The sequence below is a fragment of the Lupinus angustifolius genome, chromosome LG05 (assembly GCF_001865875.1).
Source record: "Lupinus angustifolius cultivar Tanjil chromosome LG05, LupAngTanjil_v1.0, whole genome shotgun sequence".
Lineage (NCBI taxonomy): Eukaryota > Viridiplantae > Streptophyta > Magnoliopsida > Fabales > Fabaceae > Lupinus > Lupinus angustifolius.
The window spans coordinates 14,124,181-14,136,700 of NC_032013.1; positions in this window are offsets into that span (position 1 = coordinate 14,124,181).

The window sequence follows — 12,520 nt, forward strand, 5'->3', positions numbered from 1 at the left end:
CCTCATCCTCATCCTCATCCTCATCCTCATCCTCATCCTCATCCTCATCCTCATCCTCATCCTCATCCTCATCCTCATCCTCATCCCCATCCTAATCCTAATCCCAATCCTAATCCTAATGCTATTCATATTCCTAATCCTAATCTTCATCCTCATCCTCATCCTAATCCTAATCCAAATCCTAATCCTAATCCTAATCATAATCCTAATCTTAATCCTAATCCTAATCATAATCCTATTCCTAATACTAATCATAATCTAAATCCTAAACCTAATCCTAATCGTAATCGTAATCCTAATCCTAATCTTAATTCTAATCATTATCCTAATCCTAATCCTAATTCTAATCCTCATCCTAAACATATTCCTAATCGTAATCCTAATCCTAATCCTAATCCTTATGCTAATGCTAATCCTAATCCTAATCCTAATCCTAATCCTAATCCTAATCCTAATCCTGATCCTAATCCTAATCCTGACCCTAATCCTAATCCTAAGCATAATCCTAATCCTAATCATATTCCTAATCCTAATCCGAATCCTAATCCTAATCATAATCCTAATCCTAATCCTAATCCTAATCCTAATCCTAATCCTAATCCTAATCCTAATCCTTATTTGTAACATTGGTCCATATTCATGACCAAGTAGTTTACTTAGGTTCAAGGGTAAGCCTTTCACGTGGCTAGGGCAAATGGAAGTCAATGCATGATCATTTCAAGGAAGGAGGCACGTAAGGAACTCTATCTATAAGGACAAACAAGGAGATAAGGCAATTCAGCTAACACTTTATCTCTAAGGCAAACAAGGAGATAAGGCATGGAGGGAAAACGAATTTAAAAGAAGATAGGTTTGTTTTAGCAATTTGAATTTGAATTTGAATTTGAATTTGGATTTGAAAGAAGATAGATTTGAATTTGAATTCAAGGGTATATGGCACACGTTTTCAAACTTGGAGATAAAGAGAAGATTATATGAATCTCCCAAGTATGCACACGGCTAGAAACAAGGAAAGAAGATAGGAAGCTCAATCTTTTAAGGTGCACAAGGCTATAAAATAGGGAATCCTAATCTCATCTCCAACCAACAACAAATCAGATTGGATTCAAATTAAATATGATTAGTTCCTCAAGATGAAGTCAAATTGATCAAGTCTCTTCCTTCTCCTCAACAAATTCGGCCAACCATCCACCAAAACCGAATTACACTCAAGACTAAGTCAAACAAGCAATTCAGCTCAACCAATTGATATTACTTAGGATTTTATTTTTATGTTTATTAGAAGATAATTTGATTTCTATCTTCTATTTTATCTATTCAGCCAAGGCAACTTTGCCTATTTATATTTTGATCAAATCATTAATAAAAGTTAAGTTGAATTTTGAGTAAATTTGAATTGTTTTAGTTGAGAGCACTTCTCCTAAACTCTATCCTTTGGCCGTGGCCATTGATGAGCTTTTATCAAGCTTCTTAAGCTTGTGGCAAGCAACACTTGACTTATCAAGCTTCCATGCTTGTGGCGTCTTCCATCTCATTCCTCTTCCACCTTCTTCCTTATCAAGCCATCACAATCTTCCCTACACTTTCCCACGCCCAAATCAAAAGACAACCCTTACATATAACCCCCAACCGAACCCAACCATCCCTAAATCACCTCATCTCCCATTGATCCGAAACCATACACATCACTTTACCCTAAACAGCCACAAATCATCATCTACAATTACAAGCCAAAAACCCTTAACTCAAACCCCTCCAACCCTAAAATTACCTAACCAAACCGAGGCCATAAAACCTCAAACCATACACAAACCCTAGCCTACTTATACAACCCCAAACCGAAGCAAATCAACCCAAAAATTGCCCTAATTTGACAAAACCGAATTCACACATTCACAAAGCCTAATTTCAAGCTAAACGATCCTATAATTCTAAGGCAGCCCCTTGAGGTTGTCATCAAGTGGTCATCAGAGCTACTTTAGCTTGAGCAATGTCAAGTCCAGAAAGGAGTCCTACGGTTTCACCAAGATCAGCCTCACTAACCGTGAGACTTCAAAACATGATGGATGCCCAATTCCAAACTCTTCAACAACAATTGGAGGAGTTGAGGATCCATTATGATAGAAGGCTGGATGAACAAAATCATGGTAATCATAACCATGAAAGAAGAAGAAGGAGGCCTAGGAGAGAGGAGAGGCCGAGACATGAGGATAGGTACAATTATTCAAGTGCCTATAATAGTGAAAGGAGACATGGCAGCCGTGGCCATGATGGAACAAACCGTGGCCATGGAAGGAGACATGGAGAGCACCATGGCAGCCCTGGCCGTGGTCATGCTAGCCCAATTCGTGGACATGGAAGGCAAAGAGAGGGTGCAAATACAAGCCCAAACCGTGAGCATAGAGGAGATTTGGATGGTGTTAAGATCAAAGTCCCTACTTTCTTGGGGATGAGTGATCCAGAGGCATATTTAGCATGGGAATTGAAGATGGAACAAGTCTTCAATTGTCACAACTATTCAGAGGCAAAGAAAGTCAAGGTGGCAGCCCTTGAATTTCAAGAGTATGCAATGGTTTGGTGGGATCAGCACCAAAAAGATAGAGTGAGATGTGGAGATGTAGCCATTGAAACATGGGCTGAAATGAAGAGAGCAATGAGAAGAAGGTTTGTACCTCATTCTTACAATAGAGATGTGCATAACAAGCTACAAAGGCTCACTCAAGGGTCCCAAACAGTAGATGAATATTTCAAAGCCATGGAATTAGCCTTGCTTAGGTCCAACCTCAATGAGGACCGTGAAGCAACAATGGCTAGGTTTCTTCATGGGTTGAATCCAGAAATCCAAGATGTGGTGGAATTGCAGCCATATGTGGAGTTAGATGACTTGGTTCAGAAAGCCATCAAAGTGGAGCACCAAATTAAGAGGAAGAAGTCTAAGTACTCCTCTAGTACGTCAAAATCCCACTCTTGGAGAGATGAGCAAAAAAGGGAGAGCCCTAAGGCCAAGGAGGCCGTGGGCAGCCACAAAACCACCCAACCAGCCATGGAGACCAATGGGAAGACTAGAAACGTGAAGTGTTTCAAGTGTCTTGGCCATGGTCACATTGCCTCTCAATGTCCTACAAAAAGGACAATGGTGATCACTAATGGTGTCGTTGAGTCCCAATCCGAACCATCTAGTGGAGAGGAGTGTGATGATGATACATCCATGTTTAATTGTGATATTTTGATGATGAAGAGGCTCTTGGGCAGCCAAGTTAAGAGGCATGAAGAAAGCCAAAAATACAACCTATTTCACTCAAGATGTTTGGTCCAAGGCAAGGTATGCATGTTGATCATTGATGGAGGTAGCTGCACTAATGTGGTTAGCCAAAGGCTAGTGTCAAAGCTAGACCTTGAAACTAAACCACATCCCTCCCCTTACAAACTCCAATGGTTAAGTGATGTGGGTGAGTTGGTTGTGGATAGACAAGTCATGGTACCCTTCTCCATAGGGCAGTACCATGATGAGGTCTTATGTGATGTGGCTCCTATGGAAGCTAGCCACATGTTGTTGGGGAGACCATGGCAATATGAAAAGAACACTAGCCATAATGGTTTCACCAACAAGATCTCATTTATGCACCATGGTCACATGGTGGTGTTAGCCCCTCAGAGCCCTAAACAAGTCCATGAGGACCAAAAGAGGCTAAGGGCTAAGATTGAAGAAGAAAGGAAGGAAAGTGAGGCAAAAGCCAAGTCCATGGCCAAGCCTACACTTGACATTGTTCCTACTCCCAAGGCTGAAATTTTTTCTACACTTAGCCATTCTTTGAAAGATCATGGCAAGGATAGGAAAAAGGATAAGAATGAAGGCAATTCGAGGACGAATTCATTTGAAGAGGGAGGGGATGATGTAAACCCTCCTAGGGCAGCCTTTGATTCCAAGGGCAAGAGAAGTTATGATGGTCCTACAACTAGGGCCAAAGCCAAGGCAGGGATCCTTAAAGTCTCAAAGGACACAATTGACCCAGGAGAGGGTATGTGAGGAGGACATTTATGTCCTTAGGTCACTTTCTACTTAGGTTTATTTTATTTTCATTGATTCAAATAAATGAGATTGCATTCTCATATAGTCTTAGGTTTATTTTCATTGTTAGTATTTAATTCATGTAATATGGGTTGGGAATTATTTGTAACATTGGTCCATATTCATGACCAAGTAGTTTACTTAGGTTCAAGGGTAAGCCTTTCACGTGGCTAGGGCAAATGGAAGTCAATGCATGATCATTTCAAGGAAGGAGGCACGTAAGGAACTCTATCTATAAGGACAAACAAGGAGATAAGGCAATTCAGCTAACACTTTATCTCTAAGGCAAACAAGGAGATAAGGCATGGAGGGAAAACGAATTTAAAAGAAGATAGGTTTGTTTTAGCAATTTGAATTTGAATTTGAATTTGAATTTGGATTTGAAAGAAGATAGATTTGAATTTGAATTCAAGGGTATATGGCACACGTTTTCAAACTTGGAGATAAAGAGAAGATTATATGAATCTCCCAAGTATGCACACGGCTAGAAACAAGGAAAGAAGATAGGAAGCTCAATCTTTTAAGGTGCACAAGGCTATAAAATAGGGAATCCTAATCTCATCTCCAACCAACAACAAATCAGATTGGATTCAAATTAAATATGATTAGTTCCTCAAGATGAAGTCAAATTGATCAAGTCTCTTCCTTCTCCTCAACAAATTCGGCCAACCATCCACCAAAACCGAATTACACTCAAGACTAAGTCAAACAAGCAATTCAGCTCAACCAATTGATATTACTTAGGATTTTATTTTTATGTTTATTAGAAGATAATTTGATTTCTATCTTCTATTTTATCTATTCAGCCAAGGCAACTTTGCCTATTTATATTTTGATCAAATCATTAATAAAAGTTAAGTTGAATTTTGAGTAAATTTGAATTGTTTTAGTTGAGAGCACTTCTCCTAAACTCTATCCTTTGGCCGTGGCCATTGATGAGCTTTTATCAAGCTTCTTAAGCTTGTGGCAAGCAACACTTGACTTATCAAGCTTCCATGCTTGTGGCGTCTTCCATCTCATTCCTCTTCCACCTTCTTCCTTATCAAGCCATCACAATCTTCCCTACACTTTCCCACGCCCAAATCAAAAGACAACCCTTACATATAACCCCCAACCGAACCCAACCATCCCTAAATCACCTCATCTCCCATTGATCCGAAACCATACACATCACTTTACCCTAAACAGCCACAAATCATCATCTACAATTACAAGCCAAAAACCCTTAACTCAAACCCCTCCAACCCTAAAATTACCTAACCAAACCGAGGCCATAAAACCTCAAACCATACACAAACCCTAGCCTACTTATACAACCCCAAACCGAAGCAAATCAACCCAAAAATTGCCCTAATTTGACAAAACCGAATTCACACATTCACAAAGCCTAATTTCAAGCTAAACGATCCTATAATTCTAAGGCAGCCCCTTGAGGTTGTCATCAAGTGGTCATCAGAGCTACTTTAGCTTGAGCAATGTCAAGTCCAGAAAGGAGTCCTACGGTTTCACCAAGATCAGCCTCACTAACCGTGAGACTTCAAAACATGATGGATGCCCAATTCCAAACTCTTCAACAACAATTGGAGGAGTTGAGGATCCATTATGATAGAAGGCTGGATGAACAAAATCATGGTAATCATAACCATGAAAGAAGAAGAAGGAGGCCTAGGAGAGAGGAGAGGCCGAGACATGAGGATAGGTACAATTATTCAAGTGCCTATAATAGTGAAAGGAGACATGGCAGCCGTGGCCATGATGGAACAAACCGTGGCCATGGAAGGAGACATGGAGAGCACCATGGCAGCCCTGGCCGTGGTCATGCTAGCCCAATTCGTGGACATGGAAGGCAAAGAGAGGGTGCAAATACAAGCCCAAACCGTGAGCATAGAGGAGATTTGGATGGTGTTAAGATCAAAGTCCCTACTTTCTTGGGGATGAGTGATCCAGAGGCATATTTAGCATGGGAATTGAAGATGGAACAAGTCTTCAATTGTCACAACTATTCAGAGGCAAAGAAAGTCAAGGTGGCAGCCCTTGAATTTCAAGAGTATGCAATGGTTTGGTGGGATCAGCACCAAAAAGATAGAGTGAGATGTGGAGATGTAGCCATTGAAACATGGGCTGAAATGAAGAGAGCAATGAGAAGGAGGTTTGTACCTCATTCTTACAATAGAGATGTGCATAACAAGCTACAAAGGCTCACTCAAGGGTCCCAAACAGTAGATGAATATTTCAAAGCCATGGAATTAGCCTTGCTTAGGTCCAACCTCAATGAGGACCGTGAAGCAACAATGGCTAGGTTTCTTCATGGGTTGAATCCAGAAATCCAAGATGTGGTGGAATTGCAGCCATATGTGGAGTTAGATGACTTGGTTCAGAAAGCCATCAAAGTGGAGCAACAAATTAAGAGGAAGAAGTCTAAGTACTCCTCTAGTACGTCAAAATCCCACTCTTGGAGAGATGAGCAAAAAAGGGAGAGCCCTAAGGCCAAGGAGGCCGTGGGCAGCCACAAAACCATCCAACCAGCCATGGAAACCAATGGGAAGACTAGAAACATGAAGTGTTTCAAGTGTCTTGGCCATGGTCACATTGCCTCTCAATGTCCTACAAAAAGGACAATGGTGATCACTAATGGTGCCGTTGAGTCCCAATCCGAACCATCTAGTGGAGAGGAGTCTGATGATGATACATCCATGTTTAATGGTGATATTTTGATGATGAAGAGGCTCTTGGGCAGCCAAGTTAAGAGGCATGAAGAAAGCCAAAAATACAACCTATTTCACTCAAGATGTTTGGTCCAAGGCAAGGTATGCATGTTGATCATTGATGGAGGTAGCTGCACTAATGTGGTTAGCCAAAGGCTAGTGTCAAAGCTAGACCTTGAAACTAAACCACATCCCTCCCCTTACAAACTCCAATGGTTAAGTGATGTGGGTGAGTTGGTTGTGGATAGACAAGTCATGGTACCCTTCTCCAAAGGGCAATACCATGATGAGGTCTTATGTGACTTGGCTCCTATGGAAGCTAGCCACATATTGTTGGGGAGACCATGGCAATATGAAAAGAACACTAGCCATAATGGTTTCACCAACAAGATCTCATTTATGCACCATGGTCACATGGTGGTGTTAGCCCCTCAGAGCCCTAAACAAGTCCATGAGGACCAAAAGAGGCTAAGGGCTAAGATTGAAGAAGAAAGGAAGGAAAGTGAGGCAAAAGCCAAGTCCATGGCCAAGCCTACACTTGACATTGTTCCTACTCCCAAGGCTGAAATTTTTTCTACACTTAGCCATTCTTTGAAAGATCATGGCAAGGATAGGAAAAAGGATAAGAATGAAGGCAATTCGAGGACGAATTCATTTGAAGAGGGAGGGGATGATGTAAACCCTCCTAGGGCAGCCTTTGATTCCAAGGGCAAGAGAAGTTATGATGGTCCTACAACTAGGGCCAAAGCCAAGGCAGGGATCCTTAAGGTCTCAAAGGACACAATTGACCCAGGAGAGGGTATGTGAGGAGGACATTTATGTCCTTAGGTCACTTTCTACTTAGGTTTATTTTATTTTCATTGATTCAAATAAATGAGATTGCATTCTCATATAGTCTTAGGTTTATTTTCATTCAAGTATTTTTAATATTTAATTCATGTAATATGGGTTGGGATTTATTTGTAACATGGTCCATATTTCGTGACCAAGTAGTTCACTTAGGTTCAAGGGTAAGCCTTTCACGTGGCTAGGGCAAATGGAAGTCAATGCATGATCATTTCAAGGAAGGAGGCACGTAAGGAACTCTATCTATAAGGACAAACAAGGAGATAAGGCAATTCAGCTAACACTTTATCTCTAAGGCAAACAAGGAGATAAGGCATGGAGGGAAAACGAATTTAAAAGAAGATAGGTTTGTTTTAGCAATTTGAATTTGAATTTGAATTTGAATTTGGATTTGAAAGAAGATAGATTTGAATTTGAATTCAAGGGTATATGGCACACGTTTTCAAACTTGGAGATAAAGAGAAGATTATATGAAGATTAAAGAGAGATTAATCAATCTCCCAAAGATGCACACGGCTAGAAACAAGGAAAGAAGATAGGAAGCTCAATCTTTTAAGGTGCACAAGGCTATAAAATAGGGAATCCTAATCTCATCTCCAACCAACAACAAATCAGATTGGATTCAAATTAAATATGATTAGTTCCTCAAGATGAAGTCAAATTGATCAAGTCTCTTCCTTCTCCTCAACAAATTCGGCCAACCATCCACCAAAACCGAATTACACTCAAGACTAAGTCAAACAAGCAATTCAGCTCAACCAATTGATATTACTTAGGATTTTATTTTTATGTTTACTAGAAGATAATTTGATTTCTATCTTCTATTTTATCTATTCAGCCAAGGCAACTTTGCCTATTTATAGTTTGATCAAATCATTAATAAAGGTTAAGTTTTATTTTGAGTAAATTTGAATTGTTTTAGTTGAGAGCACTTCTCCTAAACCTAGGTTGGCCGTGGCCACCACCATACTTGTTCTTATCAAGCATCCTTGCTTGTGGCGAACCCCATAGCTTATCAAGCAGCATTGCTTGTGGCGCTCCTCACCTTCCATTCTTTTCCACCTTCACCTTCATCCTACAAACCATACACAAACCCTAGCCTAATTATACATCCCAAACCGAAGCCACATCTACCCCAAAATTACCCTAATTCCCCAAAACCGAATTCACACATTCACAAATCTAAGTTCAAGCTAAAACGATCCTTTAATTCAAAGGCAGCCCCAAGAGGTTGTCATCAAGTGGTCATCAGAGCTAGTTTTGGCTTGAAACCCAAGTCATGGCCAATGAGGCCAACCAAAGGACAAACATCTTCCTTTCTAGGTGTTTGGTCCAAGGAAACATCTGCCTATTAAGTATTGATGGTGGTTGTACCAACATGGCTAGTTCAAGGTTAGTTTCAAAACTAAACCTTGAGACTAAACCACATCCCACTCCTTACCAACTTGAGGCCATAAAACCTCAAACCATACACGAACCCTAGCCTACTTATACAACCCCAAACCGAAGAAAATCAACCCTAAAATTGCCCTAATTTGACAAAACCGAATTCACACATTCACAAAGCCTAATTTCAAGCTAAACGATCCATAATTCTAAGGCAGCCTCTTGAGGTTGTCATCAGTTATCCACCAACCAATTGATAAAAGTCTGGTGACTCTAGAAAACGTGATGAATAAAGCCCATGCCTCTCCACAAAAGGAACGAGTATGGGAAATATCTGAAAGTATGAAGGAGGTGCTCAACCAAACCTTTGCATCGAGAGCAAGTAGGGCTCAAAATTTATAAAGCTCGTTAGTAGGGAGGAAGTCATGAATAGCAAGCGGACACTGAGATTGTAAGTATGCATCATCACATTATTTTGATGAAGACAAGAATAAAAGGTAAGCTTGAAGACATGGATAACTTAACAAACAACAAAGCCAATGCTGAAGCTCAATCAAGAAGACTTCGGTTATGTTTTTACATTTCTAGAAGTCTTAAGATGTTGATTGGGTAGATCTAGGCTAAGTGAACCTTGAATGGAAGTCTCACAACCTTAAAATTGAGTCAACTTAAAATGAGACTTGCATACATACCTACCTACATACATACATGATTAACATGCTCATGCATTTATACATGATTAACATGTTCTTAGTGCATTAATAGCTTACATTTTTCAAAAATTATGAATCATGCATATTCACATATGTAGAAGGTTGATCATGCAACAATTTTTTTCAAACACAGTTAATCGATTAAATAAGAACGAGAACTTGTTAATCGATTAAATAAGAACGTGAACTTGTTAATCGATTAAGAATGAGATCAATCGATTAACTGAGTTATAGTAGCTAAAGCTTTGGATTTATTGGCTTTGTTAATCGAGTAAGCCATGCTTTAATTAATTAAATCAATCAGAAAGCAGTAACATATAGAATCTTATTTTTTCTCATTTACTCATAATGACCTAGTCTTGAAAATTATGGTGAAAAACTTTCAAATTCTTGAGCGAAAAATTTGCTTGATGTTTGAATGAGTTTCCTTTGATTCAAGAAAAAAAGAGATAAGATAGTTTCATAGAGGATTATTCATTGTGCATCATTGTCAAATCAATCTTTGCAAACCCATGCATATTCACACAATATTTTTCGAAGTTTTTTTGTGAGATTTCTGGGCAGGTTTTTAGTATTGTTCTTAATTGTAAGATTCGCACATTAATAGGTGCACATAACTTGTAATTTTGTAGATGTTTTTGGTTTTTCTCCTGGTGTATAGTATCACCTAATTAGAGAATTGGATTGTGAAATCCTAGTTGCAGTTAGGTAGTGTACTCAGTTGTACAAGAGTCTTGATAGTGAGTAGAAGTGGATGGGGCTGATATCATTAGAAGTGGTGTTTAGTATCCATTAGAAGCGAGTGTGAATGTCAAACTATTGGAGTCTCTAAGTCCAAGAAGGGAGTCTTGTATTTTGGAAGTGTGTTTGTAAAACGTTGATTTCCAATAGTGAAGAAAAATCTCCCAAGATCAAAAGGGGAGACCTAGATGTAGTTTGCAAGTGGACCCACAAACGAACTAGGATAAAAGACTGTCGTCTCATTTTATCTAGACCTTATCTCTTTAATTTCAACCGATTTACGATTTATATGATTTGATTGCTTTACTTACCAAGTTTATTGTGTGCTGTGAATTTGTTAACATTTAAGCATAAATTCGTTAAGTAGATTGCATATGTAATTGGTTGAAATCGCTGTAACGTTTTGGGCAAGAAAACTATTTTTCGAGAAAAATCAAGAATCAAGTTAATCGATTAAACCTGGAGTTAATCGATTAATCCTTGCTATTGTTAATCAATTAAGAATAGATAAAATCGATTAAACTGGTAACTTTTCAGAATATTCCATTAACCGAAAAAGTAGAAATTGTGATCCGCTACACCTATTCACCCCTCTAGGTGACCGTAAGTCCTTTTTATCCAACAAATGGTATCAAAGCTAGTACGACAATACTAGCTTGACTGCTTAAATCGTTGATCCTAGGCATTTTTCACTATGGGCTCTACTAACCCTTTCGACGGTGATGACTCATCCATCAGTCGCCCTCCGGTTTTTAGTGGCGAGAGGTACGCATACTAGAATGTCAAAATGAGAATATTCATCAAGGATATCGATAAAAATATTTTGGATTTCATACGAAATGGCCCTTATACTCCACTACACCTAGTGGAAGGTGAAACCAAAGAAAAGCCAAAGAGCTTGTGGATGGATAATGAGAAACGAAAAGTACAACATAAGTTGAAAGAGAAAAATATCATCATGTTCGCACTCTCCTATGACGAGTTCTTTTGGGTTTCACAATGTAATAGTACTAAGGAAATGTGAGACACTTTTTAAGTGACTTATGAGGGCACTAGTGAGGTCAAATGGGCTAGATTTAATCCTTTAACACATGAATACAAATTATTACGCATGTTTCCCAATGAAGCAATTAGTGTTATGCACAAGCTTTTTACTCACATTGTTAACTATCTAGTTGCATTACACAAAACCTTTTCTAAATGTTAATTGATTAATAAAGTGTTGAGGTGTCTTGACAGGGTATGGCAACCTAAGGTGACAGCTATCATTGAGTCCAAGGATCTTGATTCGATGTCACTAGAAACTCTTTTTTCCAAGCTCCAAGAACACAAAATGAAGTTAAGACGTTTGACTTCATATGAAGAATCAGACAAAAATAAAAAGGGCATATCTCTCAAGGCCACAACATAAAAAAGTCAAGAAGAGAGATAAGACGAAGAAGATTCTGATTCAGGTATTGATGACGAGACCATGCCACTTATAGTTATAAAATTCAACAAGTTTCTCAAGAAGAAAAGAGGACTACAAAGGTTTCAGAAAAAGGAGGCGAAAGATTCAACCAAGAAAAACAAGAATCCCAAAGATCGCTACACTTGCCATGAATAAGCTAAAATAGATCACATGAGATACCAATGCCCAAATTACCTCAAGAAGGTTGAAAATGACAAGAACAATCCTTGGGACTTCAAATCAAAGATAATATACATAGTGTGGGATGTTCCTGAAAAGGATTTGACTTCTATAACATCAGAAGAGGAGGAATTGACAAAACTTTGCCTCATGGTAAAAAATCAGAATCCTTGCAACTCAAGCGAACAAGAAGAGTCGAATGAGGTACATTCTTCCGAATCTAATTCTAGTTCCAAAAATTGTCCGACTTATGATGAATTATATGGTGCATTTGTCGAGTTTCATGAAGACTTGAAAAAGTTAGCTAGAATAAATGTACATAGAAAAAAGAGTAATTCTTGTGCATGATAAGAAAATAATTGAAATGCAGAATTTTATTGATGAATTAAAGTTAGAGAATTAAACTCTTGATCTCATATATTCTAATGCT